Genomic DNA, 4,658 nt, shown 5'->3' with positions numbered 1-4,658 from the left:
GATCTCCTGACCTTGTGATCCGCCTGCCTTGGCCTCCCAAAGTGCTGGGATTACAGGCGTGAGCCACTGTGCTCGGCCTCATCTTTCTAAAGTACCTAAAGTAAAAAATGAATTCCTTTTTAAACTGTTCCTCAATAAGAAAATATTTATTTCATGTGCCTGCATGCCTTATCTTATTTGATTTTAGTTACTATGATAAAGAAATAGACAAATCCAGGCATGGTGGCTCACACCTGTAATCCCAGTAGTTTGTGAAGCCATGGCAGGTGAATTACTTGAGCCCAAGAGTTTGAGACCAGCCTGGGCACCATGGTGAAACCCTGTCTCTACAAAAAATTATCTGGGCACGGTGATGCGCACCAGCTACTCCAGAGGCTGAGGTGGAAAGACTGACTGAGCCTGGGAGGTCAAAGCTACAGTGAGCCGTGATTGTGCACTCACTGCACTCCAGCCTGGGTGACAGAGTGAGAACCCATCTCAAGGAAAAAAAAAAAAAAAGAAAGAAATGGACAGTGGATGGGGAAAACATCTGCCCCTTTATGGCATAATTTAATGGGAATAACCAGTTTCCTTGGGAGTGTATACAGAAGACTTAATAAGTAATAAACAGAAATATACCAAGTACCTCAGAGCACTTTAAGCCTGAATACTTTCAGGCAGTTGTGGCACACAGGAGTAATCTTTATGAAAGTATCTATTTGACTCAAATTTTTATATCGTTACCAGCTGGATAGTCTCAAGTTACCATATTAGAAGGAATATGGTGTTATACATTTTTTAATATTTGAGGCTTCCTCATCTCCAACCCCCATGCCCCAAAAATATTTATGATTCCCTTTTAGAAAGGAAAAAGCATAGTAGGTTCCATTATTTTATCATACAAGGAAAACTCTTATTCTTCATGGTTACCCTACTTCCTGGTACGCACCCTTCATTCAGTGCCAAAGCCTTCACACAGAATTCGCTCAGCTGTACTTTTCTGTAATCTTGGCCCATCCTAGCTTCCAGCCCCTACCCCTGTATTTGCTCTGCCATCTTCTGTAACTGCCTAACTACAAAGAATTATCTTAATTCCCAACTCCATGAGTGAGCCACTGTGCTCGGCCTCATCTTTCTAAAGTACCTAAAGTAAAAAATGAATTCCTTTTTAAACTTCCTCAATAAGAAAATATTTATTTCATGTGCCTGCATGCCTTATCTTATTTGATTTTAGTTACTATAATAAAGAAATAGACAAATCCAGGCATGGTGGCTTTTCCTACTCTCATTGATACTACTTTTTTCTTCTCTAACCAGATTACCTCTTGAGGGCAACAGTAAAGTTTCATGATATCTGTACACATAGTCCCCAGCAGCCTGTATTACTCCTAACCCATCTACAAGGATAAAAAAACCAAATCATTAATATGACTTGGAAGATACTTTTTCTCTTGCTCTGGCCACATCGTGTTTCTCATCCCTCCCCATTCCTTCACACACACTCTGCTCCAACATGCAGAACAAGGAGCAGCTTCCCAAACACATCATGCTCTCTCTATAGAGTCATTCCCTTTCTGTGTAGTGTTCTTTTCTTCTGAAATAATCTTTTTCTCTCCAGTTAATTTCTACAAGTCTTTCCTAACTCAACACATACTACACTGCACTTTTCTTTTTTTTTTTTTTTTTTGAGACGGAGTCTTGCTCTGTCGCCCAGGCTGGAGTGCAGTGGCGCGATCTCGGCTCACTGCAAGCTCCGCCTCCCAGGTTCATACCATTCTCCTGCCTCAGCCTCCGGAGTAGCTGGGACTACAGGCGCACACCACCATGCCTGGCTAATTTTTTTTTTTTTGTATTTTTAGTAGAGACGGGGTTTCACCGTGTTAGCCAGCATGGTCTCGATCTCCTGACCTCGTGATCCACCCTCCTCAGCCTCCCAAAGTGCTGGAATCACAGGCATGAGCCACCACGCCCGGCTACAGTGTTATTTTCATTCGACCTAGCAGTATTTACTGGGGACCTGGCTACGTGTCAGGCACTATTCTAGGGGTTGAGATTAACTGAACAAGATCGTTCAACTCCTTCTGTCCTGGATGTTTGATTTTAGTTGAAAGAGACAAGATAATCAAAGAAGAAAAATATCAAATAGTGAAGAAGTGCTATATAAAAAGTTAAAATAGGGTAATATAGGAGTGTCTTGATACTTTAGATTGAGTGATCAGGGAAATCTCTGATAACACTTAACCAAAATCTGAATGACAAAAACAGCTGCATTCATGGCGTGATGATTGTATGTCAGGTATTGTTTGAAGTGCTTTACATGTGTTAGCTCACTTGATCCTCAGAACAACCTTATGTGGTTGTTACCATTATGCTTATTTGACAAAGAAGAAAACTGGGGCACTAGAGCCTATGTTCTGAACCACATGCTAAACTGCCTGCCTTATGAAAAGACTGAGTGAAAATGAGAAAAGAGAATTCAGAGTAGGGAGAACAACCACTGCAAGTCCCCTAAGGCTCGTTGGAGCTTGGCGTATTCAAAGAAAAGAATGCCAGTTTGGCTGCACCCTGGAGGGCAAAGGAGAGCATGGGAGGGAGGTGACAGAGGCAGGTTCCAGATCACACAGGACTTGAGTGATCAGGGAAAGTAGTTTAGATTTTATTCTAAGGGCTACAGTAAACCAGTTTTGAGGTTACTGTTCTGTGATGTAGTTTAGGGGCTGCTGTATTTGGTCTCCATCATACTGTTGCAATTAGATGGCAGCTGGGGCTGGAGCCATCTGAAGCCTTTTTCACTCACATTCTGGTTCTTGGACTGGGATAACTGGAACTGCTGGGGGCTGTCGGGCATCTCTCTCACTGAGGAGCTTCTTCATGTGACTTAGTTGGGCTTGCATACAACATAGCAGTCTCGGGCTGGTTGGACTCCATACATGACAGCTGTCTTCTCCTAGCATGAGCATTCCAAGAGACAGGAATTAGGAGCTGCCAGTCCCTTAGAGTCTATGTTGGGAAACTGGTACAGTGTCACTTTTGCCATATTCTGTTGGTCAAAATAGTCACAGAGCTCAGTGTTATTCCAGGGGAGGGGACTTAGATGTCACCTCTCAATGGGAGAAGTATCAAAGAATTTGTGGCCTGGCCGGGCACAGTGACTCACACCTGTAATCCCAACATCTTCGGAGGCCAAGTCTGGCAGATCACTTGAGGCCAGGAGTTTGAGACCGGCCTGGTTAACATGGCAAAACCCCATTTCTACTGAAAAAATACAAAAATTAGCTGGGCATGGTGGCACACACCTGTAATCCCAGCTACTCAGGAGGCTGAGGCATGAAAATCACTTGAACCTGAGAGGTAGAGGCTATAATATGCCAAGATCATGCCACTGTACTCCCGCCTGGGCAACAGACAGAGCAAGACCCTGTCTTAAAAAAAAGAAGGAAAAAAGCAAATGGAATTTGTGGGCATTTTTAGGCTACCAGAGATCACAATCTTTTTTTACATTTTAAAAGGCTCATTCTTGCTGCTGGGTAAAGAGTGACTGGGAAGGGGCCAGAGAGGAGCAGTTAGATTGTCATCCTTTAGGCTTCCACAGCATCCTGTGGGTGTCTTTATCAATGCATAGCACACAGTTTTGCAGTTATTTGTTTTGCATGTCTGTTTTCTCCACTGGACTGAGCTTCTGAAGATAAAGATTCTCTCTCATCTCCATACCCCCAAAACCTGGCATCTCATACTAGATGCCTAATAAATGGGTTTTTTGTTTTCTTTTTCTTTTTGAGATGGAGTTTCACTCTTGTTGCCCAGGCTAGAGTGCAATGGCATGATCTTGGCTCACCACAACCTCCACCTACTGGGTTCAAGGGATTCTCCTGCCTCGGCCCCCCACGTAGCTGGGATTACAGGCATGTGCCACCACGCCCGGCTAATTTTGCATTTTTAGTAGAGACAGAGTTTCTCCATGTTGGTCAGGCTGGTCTTGAACTCCCGACCTCAGGCGATCCACCCACCTTGGCCTCCCAAAGTGCTGGGATTACAGGCGTGAGCCATTGCACCCCGCCAATAAATGTTTTATGACTCAAAGAATAATTATAAACAGAGAGAGACCAAAGCATTACAAGTCATAAGAATATACTTTTAGATATTTTCATACTAATTATATCTAGTTGTGATATAGGCACAAGATCTAGCTTAAAGCATTTTTGCATTTTTCAGATAAAAACCCTGAGTATTGCTTTAGTACTGTGATCCTCTCTGAAGACAGGTTTGTTGAATCTTAACGCTTGTTTATGGTATTTTTTACTAAGAATACTGTCAAAATTTTTTAGTATTTCTTTAGAACATCTCATTCATAAATCAACACTTATTGTTGATGCCTATTCTGTGTGAAACCCTCAGTGGAGGAAATGGCAAAGAACTAGATGTCACAGTCTCATTTGAAGGACTATACTTCTAATTCAATAAAAAATGTAGAAAACATCATTTTTAGTATGACCAACATGAAGAAACCCCGTCTCTACTAAAAATACAAAATTAGCCAGGTGCGGTGGTACATGTCTGTAATTCCAGCTACTCGGGAGGCTAAGGCAGGAGAAGCACTTGAACCCGGGAGGCAGAGGTTGTGAGCCAAGATCGCGCCATTGCACTCCAGCCTGGACAACAAGAGTGAAACTCTGTCTCCA

General features: G+C 42.8%; 1 protein-coding gene across 1 annotated transcript in view; it reads left to right on the top strand.

The window, feature by feature from the left end:
- ALG11 (ALG11, alpha-1,2-mannosyltransferase) overlaps positions 1–4,658 on the top strand; it is a 17,526-nt gene that overhangs the window by 6,981 nt on the left and 5,887 nt on the right. The gene's annotated exons all lie outside the window — the stretch shown is intronic.

This window comes from Colobus angolensis, unplaced genomic scaffold, assembly GCF_000951035.1.
Source record: "Colobus angolensis palliatus isolate OR3802 unplaced genomic scaffold, Cang.pa_1.0 Scaffold101, whole genome shotgun sequence".
NCBI classification, from domain to species: domain Eukaryota; kingdom Metazoa; phylum Chordata; class Mammalia; order Primates; family Cercopithecidae; genus Colobus; species Colobus angolensis.
This window is presented reverse-complemented; position numbering and strand designations above follow the sequence as displayed.